Source organism: Aulostomus chinensis, chromosome 4, assembly GCF_037954235.1.
Source record: "Aulostomus chinensis isolate RoL2024-O1b breed Wild chromosome 4, RoL_Achi_v1.0, whole genome shotgun sequence".
Lineage (NCBI taxonomy): Eukaryota > Metazoa > Chordata > Actinopteri > Syngnathiformes > Aulostomidae > Aulostomus > Aulostomus chinensis.
Genome location: NC_141323.1, coordinates 30,367,700 through 30,379,500, shown reverse-complemented (window position 1 = coordinate 30,379,500; position 11,801 = coordinate 30,367,700). Strand labels below are relative to the sequence as shown.

Sequence of the window (11,801 nt, the reverse complement as noted above, 5' to 3'; positions counted from 1 at the left end):
CTCAGGCTTTCAAATCTTTTAAATTTCCATTTTCCACAAGTGAGTAGAAAGTTGTTACTCTCTTTGAATCCAGGATTTAAATCTTGGGTTCATTTCATGAGGCTTGAACCCAGGATTAAAAGCACATCATTAAATGACTTGTAGTGATATTCTCCTGTTAACATTCCAAATTATTCATTGAGATTTGGACTTTATGGAAACATTTTTCCAGATTTTGATGGGCCAGTACAGCAGGAACTGGGGCTCATTCATGTCGTGGTTTAAATTTGAGCCTGGGTTTCTTCCCCTGCAAGATAAATCTGGAAAGCATTTTGTTCAATTCAGAAACGGTTTTGAAGGCAATTTCTCCAGTTGGTCCTGGAACTAGAAAGAGATCTTGTGGTAGGACATTTATTTTTACTCTATCAATCCTGTGACTCAGACTCAGAAAGGAAATGGAGTTCCATCTTCTTCTATCATCTTCAAGGAGTTCTGGCCCCAATCCAGGTGGAGGTTTTCCTCCTTGTGTTCTGGAGGTGAGTGATTAAAGGTCAGAACCTGTGTTTTAGAATGGAGAATTTATATCCAGCAGAGCTTCCCAGTGTTTCAAAGAGTTTTATTAACGCAGGTCCTGTGTTAGGGGGCTCACTTCAATATGTTAAAACATCATCAGTGTCCAGCGCGACCTTGTGTTCTTCTCCATTTATGTGGACACCTTTAATATTTGTGGTCTCTCTCAACCACTGTACGAGGGGTTCGATATAAAGAGCTGGAAGCAGCAGGAACTGGGGGGTCATGTCTCATGGTCTCTCTTATTTTGATATCCCATTTGTGTCCTGTTCTTCCTGTTTTAGTTTGATGTCGAACCTCCCCTCTCATTTTCAGGTTACTTCACTTGCCCTTGTCTTCTGTTTGCCTGAGTCTCTCGGTGCATCTGAATAGACGTCAGGACTCTGAAAGGGAACGACCTCAGCAGAGACTCCTCTATTTAGAGGAAAGGAGAGCTGAGAGAACACTTTTTTGACATCATTCAACATCCTCAGGGACGATCGTTTACAAAGTTCTATTTAATATAGGACACATAAAATCACACCACATGAAGCAGGCTAATGAACAATAAATCAAATATAAAAATGCTTTATTTTAAGACATAAAATATCTTGTGAATATCTGGAGCTTAATTCCAGCAGCAGACCTCCTCAGGTGATGGAATTTATATTTGACATGTTTACCATTAAATGAGACACATTTGCAGTCCATTGAAATCTACTTGTGTTCATGGTGAGTTGATTTCAAAACATGAGCTGACAGAATCTACGTTTAGGGAGGAACCACCATATCCAGGTGTCTGGACCTTTTAGTAGTCAGAGCCATCAAAGTAGCAGACTAAGCTAGCAGACATTAGCATTGAGAAGAAACTGACACCTGGAGCCTACTTTTGGGTCTGGTCAAGTGATAACAAAATAATATGACATCATTGTCAGACTGACGCCTGCTCAATACTGACCAAACACCACCCTATAGCATTGTGGGAAATTTAGGCTTGGTTTGTTTCCATCAGTACACGCAAGAAATTTGTCTCATGCTGCCGTGACCTGGAGCCGAACCGGGGTTGCTGCAGCCACAACACAGAGTACTAACCACTATGGGATCACAGCCTCCTCAACACCAGATTGAGCTTCCATGTCTTTGTCTCAGATGAGATCAAACAAAGAATTCTAAAATCAAACACAAAACTCTGAGATCAAAGGTTGATGTTCCCCAAGATTCAATTTTAGCTCAGACACTCTTCAAGGTGGAACCAGCAGAGGAGCTCAGTAGAGACAACTGGACAGCAGCAGGACAGAACAGAGGCTCTCCACAATGGAAGGAGACAGGAAACAGGTTTGGACCATCTGGGCTTCTGTCCACTTTGATGGTTTTTAAAACATTGAAGGAAAATGTAAAAATCAACATTGCGTTTAAATCATGATTTCTAGTTGAGAGTGTTTGCTCATCTGTTCCAGAAGCTTCTTCTAGAGTTGACCCTGAATGAGTGGAGGGACCTTTTTGATCATCAGGACTGGTTTTTGATGCCCTGATGGTGCATCGGGGTCATCATGGTCCTCCACCATCTGCAGGGGTTCCAGGACTGTTGTGGTGTTTGTGGGAACTGCAGGGAGAAGCCCTCAGACCTGGAGAGGAAGTCCTGGACACCAGCAGACCTCTCAACACCTGCAGCATTTTTTTCAGCTCCACCAAACCCAACATTCACTGCCTCCTCATCATCTGGGCATCAAAAGCAGCTCAGACCTGCTGCAGCTCAGAGACCTCAGCCATTTTTAGGATGTCTCAATGATTCTCCTTCACATGATTTTCATTCAGAAACAATAGAATTGTCAAATACCACAACAGTTTTCATCTTGCTGGTAAACAACACACACACACACAAATAGTTTGTGTTTGTGAGAAGATTAAAAAAATCTACTGTGCTTCGATGAAGATTAATTGTTGAATATCAGTCCTCTACTCATGTTCATGGGAGTGTAGTTGTTGTGGCCGAGTGGTTAAGGCGATGGACTAGAATTCCATTGGGGTCTCCCCGCGCAGGTTGGAGTCCTGCCAACAACGTTAAACTGTTGTTCCAGAGGAGACAACATCTGCTCCTACTGTAGGTCCATGTGTCAAAGGTTTTCTTTCAAGGGCTGGAGCAGCTGATGATGAGGGAGAGAGAGAGGATTGGTAGCATGTTGTCTTGTCTCAACCATTCTGGTGTTGACCAAAATCTTTGTTGATACTCCAGTGGTGGTGAAGGTGATGGAAATGTTCCAAGTGGGACGGTTCCATGTTCAACCAGTTTCATCTGGAACTGAGGTGGAGCTTAGGGTTAAGTAGGAATTGGTTTGGTTTAGTCCCTTGGTTTGGAATCCATCTTAGTCAGGACATTTTGAGAAAATTCTATCATGTCGTTGTAGTTATTTTGATTTACAACACTGGAAAAAAAAATCACCTCCCTTCCAAAAACCCTCCTCTTCAACTTTGTACCCAAGTTGTCTCCTCATCAGGCACCACAGGATCCAGTAGGTTCAGTTAAAACAAGTCATTAGAGATTTAAAAAATGTCCATCAAACACAAAATAAGGCTTCAAATAGGTTTTCAATTTTATTTCATGTTGACACATTTTGTCCATTTAACATCAGGACTGCTCCTGGATCGTCTCCATGACCTCATCCCAGTACCAGAGTACCGCCCAAGTTCATCAAGGACAGCAAACATGAGCAGGTCTAGGTTCACCTCCATCTTTGGAGGTTGTTTAATTTCCTCTTGAGGACCGTCAGGCTGTTTCCTTACTTTGCTGTGACACAACAGCAGACAGCAACAAGGACTGCTGCAGTGCACTTGGTAATTGGATGCACTGAAGTCATCCAGTCACATGACTGAAGTCATCCATTCATGTCAGTGATGTCACTTGGCAGGACTGTCATTGCCGTCTCATTCTAGAAAAGAATCCAGACTCCACATGTGGCTCCCATGATAACTGATGGACCTCTGGTTGGAGGCTGGACGATGATGTTTGGTCTGGGGGGGTTAAGATGGTGGGGGCTGTTTCAGTTCTAGTGCTGAAGGCTTTCACCATGACAGTCAGACTCTCATCTGTCCTTCATGTTCCCTCAAATGTGCAGTGTGGACCTCACACACTGAAATTTAGCCTGAAAACTCTTCATGAAAAGCAGGAGACTCATAGTCTCTGTGGCTCAATCGGTCAGCGCGCTCGGCTGTTATCTGAGAGGCTGGTGGTTCGAGCCCACCCAGGGACGATCAACAGGTTCTACTGGTTCTTAGGACTCTGTTGATCAGCTGCTGAGTTGCTACTTGATGTCAACATTGGTCTGTTTCATCCTGAGTAGTTTGATCATAGCAGAGATGTTGTATCATTGATCTGAATGTGGACAGATTGACCCTCCACAGCAGACGCATGTGACAGATCTCTTGATGAGACACTTTGTGGTAAAGCCAGATTCTGCCAGTCCCACTGACATATTTCAATCACACATGTTCAGAGATGGTTTTTTTTCCCTGAATACATTTATTATTTTCTGATCACCTTGTGGATTTTTCATCATTCTCCTCATTTCCATACTTTAGGTTGCAGTATGTACACCTTAGTTAGTCTTGGGTTGCAGAAATCATACAGCATACAAATAATAGCAGGTTGAAACATATTTATTTAAAAGAATTTAACGTGGTTACACACACAAACACACACACACACACACACACAGCCTGTCTTTGGTATAAAATGGTCTGTCACGTTCTCTCACATTGCACAACAACAAAACAAACAAAGACGGCCATGTCCAGTGTGGTCCTGGATATGACGACTGGACTGCAGGGTCCCAGTATCACTGTGACAATTCTTTTACCAGCTATGACCTTGGACAAGAACTTCTCAGGAGGAAACTTATCATGGTGGCACAGTGAAGAAAACTGGACCTGAGCTGCCTGCTGAAATCTTGCAGGTGAAGGACAGAGCTCCACCTCTTTGACAGACACCACCACTGTTGGCTCAAGTTGTCAAAAAAATAAATTGTCAGTTTTTGACGCACGCATCTAAACACACATCCATACACATGGATGTTTTTGCACACAAAGACTTTTCCTCTGTTTTTGTTTTTTACTGGTTTTGGAACCAGTAGTTGGTTTCTGTTGGTTTGATTTGCTTGACTGGTTGTTGTTTGTTTGACCTTGCAAATCAATATTTTGGGTTCTGGCTTGTTCTACTTTTCATTTTGTGTTTCTTTCATGTGAAAGTGGCATAATTAAGACAAAAAACACTGTTAGAACAGAAAGATCCAGAAAACCCACCAACCAGAGGTGTGTCTGGTACAGATGTGGAATTATTGGCTCACACAATGTTGAGGCAACTGGGAAGAAGACAAACAAAAAAGGCTTGTGTGATTCAGACATTCATCAAAAATGGTCCTGTAGAACTGTTCAATGTGTCATGACTTCAGAAGCTCAAATCCTCTCTAAGTTCTAGTGAGAGTGGAAGAGATTATAAAATGAGAGAAGCAGGGCCCTCACTCAGAGCTGAAATAGCTCAGTTGGGAGAGCGTTAGACTGAAGATCTAAAGGTCCCTGGTCCGATCCCAGGTTTCAGCAGAGGAACAGCATTGACTTTACTTTCCAGTGGAGGAACTGCAGACATGAAGGAAACTACCATCTTGTCCTGTGCATTCTTATGACAGTCAAGACATTTTTGGAGCCTCTTGTAGGATTTTGCCACAGAGAATCAGAGCCAATCAAAAGCATGGTGGACTTTAACATGGAGGATTGAACAAGTCAAGAAAGCATCAGTTTGACCTTCACAGGTATTTCTTTTCCTGTCTAAATTCTGTAGGAAGAGACTGAGTAGCTCAGATGGTAGAGCATCAGACTTTTAATCTGAGGGTCCAGGGTTCAAGTCCCTGTTCAGGTGCTGTGGATGTTCCAGTGTTTGACAACATGGTACTGAATAAAGTTTAGTGTTGAACAAACTGTCATCATCAAAAGTAGAAGTGTTCTTGTCTTGCCACTGTGAGACTGTTGCTAGAAAAGTGACCAATAATAATTTCATGTGCCATGCAATTAACAAAAGACCACAAATAACACTGGTCAAGTTAATTTTATTTATTTTGCACCAAATCAAAACAAAAGTTATCTCATGACTCTTTACAAGTAGAGCAGGTCCAGTACCAAACTCCTTCAATGAATCTACACCCAACAATTCTCCATCAGCAAGCACATCCTGCAACAGTGGTGACAAAACCTTTAAACAGGCAGGAACATCAAGCATCAAGGTGATACCTTCCAGGGTACCGATCTCATGAGATAAACTTGTAAAGTGTCATGAGATAACTTCTGTTGTGATTTGGCACTTTATAAATAAAATTGACTTGACTTGACTTGGAAGTTAGAATTAAATTTAAAGTAGAAAAATCTTCCCTCTTCAATCCTGTCACTCAGTGTTGTAAACTGTTTCAAACAAATTCTACTGTTAAACAGTTCAAGTGTTTCTCATGAAGCTGAATGTGCTCTCTTATACTTTCCTCAATTGTGTTTCTTTCATGTCTTGAGATCAAAGACAGAATTCTAGTTACTGTCAAAGCCCTGATGACATCATCAGGAATTCTCACTTTGATCTGGAGAATCTTGCTTTAATCTGAATTTGATCTGACGAATGTCTTAGTTTAGGTTGCATGATACCGACCACCTCATTTCTCCTGATGGACTGGTGACCTGTCAAGGGTGAACCCTGCCTCTTGTCCAGTGTCACCTGGGATTGCCCCCCCCCCCCCCCCCGTGACCCTTAAAGGATAAGAATAGAAAGTGGATGGAGGGATGGACTTAACACTGAAATCAGCTGATCTGATCCACATTCTAATTCTTCCTTTCCCTCTTTAGGAGTCAATGAGAATAGTCGTGTATATAATAATGTATATACAACCTTGTAGTATCTTTCCAAAGCTTTTAGTATTTCATCTTGTTTCTACTTGTAGTTTTAGTGTCTGGATCTTTTCTTTTTATATCCTGCTGTCTGCTCTTTGCTTTTGGAGCTTCCTTCAACAACTACCAAGCCTCCTGGGTAGTGTAGGAAACATGGTCAAGTTCTTCTTACTTTTGCAGTCACGTCCTGCTCACATTGGTCTGTCTTCATTTTGACTCCTCCCACTGCCACAATGACCAGCCTTTATACACTTGGTGACTGGGGCCCTGGTTGCTGCAGGCCTCAACACCAGCCTGTGGTTGTGAGCAGGACAGAACAGAACTGACAGTATCTTACATGCAGGACCTGGGTCAGCACGTGGTGCCAGCTGGGGCACCGCTTTAACTTGGACCCCCTTGAAGATCTTCTCCAGGAAGTCGCATTTTTGGTTCCATCAAGGCCTGTGAGGATGGTGAAGAGTGATCCAGATCAACTTAATGGCTGCTAACAGCCTCAGACACTTGATTTCCATCAATCTGGAGCCAAGAAGGCCCTCATCTGTGGTTCTCCTCCAGGAGGGTCCAGGTTCTGCCATTGTGGCTCCTTGTGCCACTGCCAGAGAGCCTCAGCTGCACACTGCAACATTTCAACAGGAGATTTACATTCCTTCAAATGTCCTGACATCTGATTCCAATGGTTCTGTTCCATATTTATATTTTAAAATCAATCACACAATGAAAGCTGCCACAGCTGGTTTAAGTGAGAGAACACGCTAAGAGATTTGAAACCAGTAAAATATGCTTTTCTGTGTGCAAACTAGTGAGGGGCATGGAAGGATATTTTACCACCAATACAGAACCCAAACCCAAACCCAAAGTCATGTGATGAGATGGCGACTCTGATTATGAAGTTTATAGACAAAATGTGAATCAAAGAAAATACATTAAAAAAACAACAATTCTTCAGTAGACTTTGATCCAACATTTGTAGTTAGATTTTGGTGGCTGCTCTCACAGCAAATTTAGGATTCGGGAATAAACTCTCTGTGAGTTAAAATCAACTCAATCTGAGTGTACATGTGAGACCAGCGAATAAACTCTTGGGCTGTGTTAAAGTAACTTTTCTGAGAGTTGATCTTTTAACTCCTATCAGGAGTTAAAACTGAACATGTACAGGAGTTAAAAAACAACTCCCATTCAGAGTACAATTAACTCTTATATTTAGTTAAATTTATGTTAACTCTTTTTCAGTGTTAACAGTCAACTATTAATATGTGTTGTATTTTACACTCATGGAGTTAATATTTCAAGACACTAAAATGTTTTTTTTAGGTAAAATAAATATGAAATACACCAAATAAATTACTTTAATGCCTCTCTTTATTTAAAACATTGAGACATTAGGTCAGCAACACTTCGCTGCATGAATACATACTTGTGAACCAAGTTATATTTTGGTAAAATCATTTATCTAACAATGAGCTTTGTTCAACAACACCGTTCTTCAAGTAGAAAATAAGGTAAAACCTCAAATCAAAAGACACTTATAATGGCAGCTTAACAGTTGCAAAACGGTGTTATAAAATGTAAGTCAAATAAAAAACAAAATGTTATACAAAAACATCTTTCAATTTTTCAACAAATAATCTCAACTAGATTTCTACAAATTCTTTGGAGAAAATCCATCCAGTGCAAACTTTGTCAAAAACCTTGACATATTGAACACATTTAACAAATGTGACTTCCTTGTAATGCAGGATTGCAGACATAATGTAAACAGTTCAACTCATCATTAAGCTCAACACGTGTACATACAAGTCAAGATCAATTCCACTCAGTTTCCTTTATCAAACATTTTGACACTTCAAATAATACAACTCTCTGACACAACATAAAAACATGAATCACACCCACAGGACATTTGGGCATCAAAAGCTTTGAAGTGTCTTCAGGCCCTTCTTTCCAGAACCAGAATCTTATTTGGGTTGATTTCATTTACTTGGAAAGCAAGAAAATGGTCATGGAAACAAGTTTCATGTTCCATCAGAACAAAAAACACTTCACCTTTATCCAAGACAATAGTGGTTATTTTGCTGAACAAAGGCGTGTTTTCATCAGTGCCTATGCAAACAAAAAGGCCAACATGATATTCAACTCCATCACACTTTACCCAGTTTGTCAGGTTGACAATGGACTGTGGGTCAGTGTGAAGGTATGCAGATACATCTTGATGTTTCAAGTAAACACATTTTGATTGGACCAGACTTGACTGCTTTTAAGGCCAAGCATTCCCAATGATAGGCTACAGCAAACTGATGTTTTCTTGCAAGTGAGACAGTCAAATTCTTGAAGTTCTTATCACAGTCCTTGAAAAATGTATGTTTAGCTTTGAATCTCATTGTCCAGATATGAATAAGTGGTCCTATTTTTCAGAAGCACCGAGGACAGCGGACCATGAAGTGGTGTTTTGGGATCGAGGTTTTTGATGAGTAAAGTTCTTTGAAGAGTTGGTGATGTTCGATAATAAGATGCTTTAGATACACAGTCATCCCTTCAGTGATCGAGTATGAAAACACAACGTCAATAATGTTCAGCAACAAAAGCATCAAATGCCAGTGCAAATCATCCTCTGGTACCAGGTCACCAAATATTAAGGGTATGTTTGTGATCAAACAGAGTTTGGGATTTGTTTAACCCGAGTCCATGTCCCACACAGTCAAGCTTAACATTGGTTGGCTTGTTTTTCTTTTCCAAATAGCCATACTTGAAAGCATAGATCCTCTTCAACAGGCTTTCTTTAGTGATGAAATGTTTCATCAGGTATTCAAAAAGTAACCTGGCCTCATATTGACCAACCCCCTCCAAAATGTCATGCATGATGTCAACAGCATAATTTTCTGAAATACTGCAAAGTGTTCAGAATGCTGTTCCGCTTAATGCCAAATAAGGAGGTTATTGTTGGATCATTTTCCAAAGCAGTAAAATGTTGGTCATTCAAAACTGCAGATCTTAAAGTCAAACACGGGTCATCTTCTGAGAAAACTGACTTTTGACAAATCCACAGAAATGATTTGCACTAAATGACGCCATGAATCCAAGAATGCTGTGCATACCCACGTTATCACCAGTCATTTGTGCAAGAGTGCCACGAACACAGACTTCAGAAAATGGAACAGCAACTCCAGCTGTTTCTAATATTTTCAGGTCTCTTACTAAGGGTTTCAATATTTCATCAATACCATATTTCTTAGCATCTTGTGCATGGAACAATGATACCAGATGAATGTTCATCAAGGCTGAATTCACCCTGGGTGGAAGATTCCTTAAAATGAAGTAAAGACAGCCAACTTTATGGATACCTTTTTTTGAACCTGGCGGATTTGCGCACTCCAATTCATCAAAGTACAACTGGAGAGCAAACTTTTCACTTGAAAACAGGGGATGATTTGTGAAGTAGCTTCCATCACACAAGTCCTCATATTTGTCACAGCTAGTAGATTTTTGCATCAATTCACAAATACTTTCATTTGTGAAAATGAACTGCAGTGTTTTAACTATTGAATACAGATCAATTTGTCAATGATTGGAACTTGCTCCTAGTTTCCAGTTTTGGTGTTTCGTCTGGTATCAAATCTTACACCTAGGCGCTTTTCAACTGCTTGCATGATATCCCATTTTTCTGTGAAATATTTTTCCAACTTGCTATTTGAATTTAAATGGCTGAAAGGATTGTCTGTGTGTTTAAACAACTCTTCAATGGCCGATCTGGCGGGATTGGTGGCTGGTATGAAGTTCAGCACTTGTTCCTGTATATTAGTTTGCAAGTCTCCAACAAGTCTCCAAGTTCTCAATGGTAGAAAGTACGACAGTATTTGGTACACCACTTCCTAAAAGTTTGGCAATAATTGATGCACACATGTCCTTGCTGCTTAGTGGCACTGAAGAGCCTTCTTCAATATTTTGGTGTTGTGATGAAGCAGAGGGGGTTTCATCATTGAAGCACTTCAAATTATCGTGCTCTTCAGTGTCATGGCTGACAGGGGTCTGATCTGTCAGACACGGACTGTCAAATGGTGCATGTATCTTGATGAGGTGCCTTCTAAATCCAGAATAACTTGAGAACTGCAAGCAGCATCCTATTTGACCACATTTTCATCTTAAATTTTTCCCTGGATACATTCCATGAATTAGTTTGAGGTGCCTGAGCAAGAGCAGAGCTGGACCAAAGGATGACGCACAGAGGAAACATCTCAGCATTTTAGCGACTGCTTGTTCAACAACTTTGCTCTTAACTCTTTGACTCTTGGAGTTTCTTCTGTTGTGTCAATGTTGTACAGTGTAGTCTGCAAAAATGTGTACAGGCTGGAGAGAGCATCATCATATTTCAGACTGAAAACAAAATGAGACTTGAACGGCTCATCAAATGCACCCAAAGATGTACTTGACTGACATGGAAGAAGCTTTCCATCCAAGACTATGTAGAAGCTGAAAACCTGTGCTCGTGAGGTTCCTCTGGCCAAAAGATATGGCTGGGGGTTTCGCTCTGTGGTAAGGTGGCCCTCCAAGCTCTGGCACGCCTGAAACACAATGAGAAGCACTGTCACATAAGCAGTTAACTAGAAAAAAATGTTACAAAATACTGGAAAAGATCACGTGGCTTTTACAAACCTTCTGAAATAGAACTAAATGATCTGCAGCCTCTGCAACACTGATCTTTTTTGGCCGCTTACGTCCAGCTGGTTGAGGTGTAAGCAGATGCAGCAAGACAAGAAGGGAGGCCATGTCACTGTCCCACTCTGCAGACAAAAATCAACATATATTTTACCTAAGAATATCTTTCTCTACATTTTAAAAGAAAAACAGGCGACAGTAATAATCAGATGTACTCCCATTTGCTTAAAAATGTATGCTAACTTATGATATCGCAAACAAACCCTTAACAACATACGACCTGGCTCATCATCAGCAGTGTCAGACTCTTCATTTAGGGCAGAGTTGAGGTGTTTTTTCAGAAGAGGTGTCTGTCTCAGGCTCCTGGCCTCTCGGACGATCTTGTCTTTAAAGCAGGTGGTCCACTTTTCCAGGAACCTGGATGAAATCTCTCATCCAAACATCAGCAAGAAATCCTGCAAAATCTAATGTAAAGCGGAGGGAACAACCATTACAATTATATCAATTGAATAAAATTTATTTTAAGAAATATTATTCAAATCGTATTTGTTTCCTACCAGTCCTTTAGTGTCCAAGAAACGAGGGAACATTTGGAGAATGTCTGCTGACTGCTGTGGATCATGGATCATCTGTTGGCGATAGAGGAATGTTTCTCTCATCTTCTGGAAGACTAAGTCACAGTCAGTTGTGTGGTGAAGATGAGACAT

The 11,801-nt window shown here is 40.8% G+C and overlaps 2 non-coding genes across 2 annotated transcripts; both read left to right on the top strand.

The window, feature by feature from the left end:
• The first annotated feature begins 2,507 nt into the window (after window positions 1–2,507).
• Window positions 2,508–2,589, top strand: trnas-aga (transfer RNA serine (anticodon AGA)). The gene has a single exon. It is a non-coding gene; the product is annotated as a tRNA-Ser (tRNA).
• Window positions 2,590–5,048: 2,459 nt separating this feature from the next.
• On the top strand, window positions 5,049–5,121 carry trnaf-gaa (transfer RNA phenylalanine (anticodon GAA)). The gene has a single exon. It is a non-coding gene; the product is annotated as a tRNA-Phe (tRNA).
• The last annotated feature ends 6,680 nt before the right edge of the window (window positions 5,122–11,801 follow it).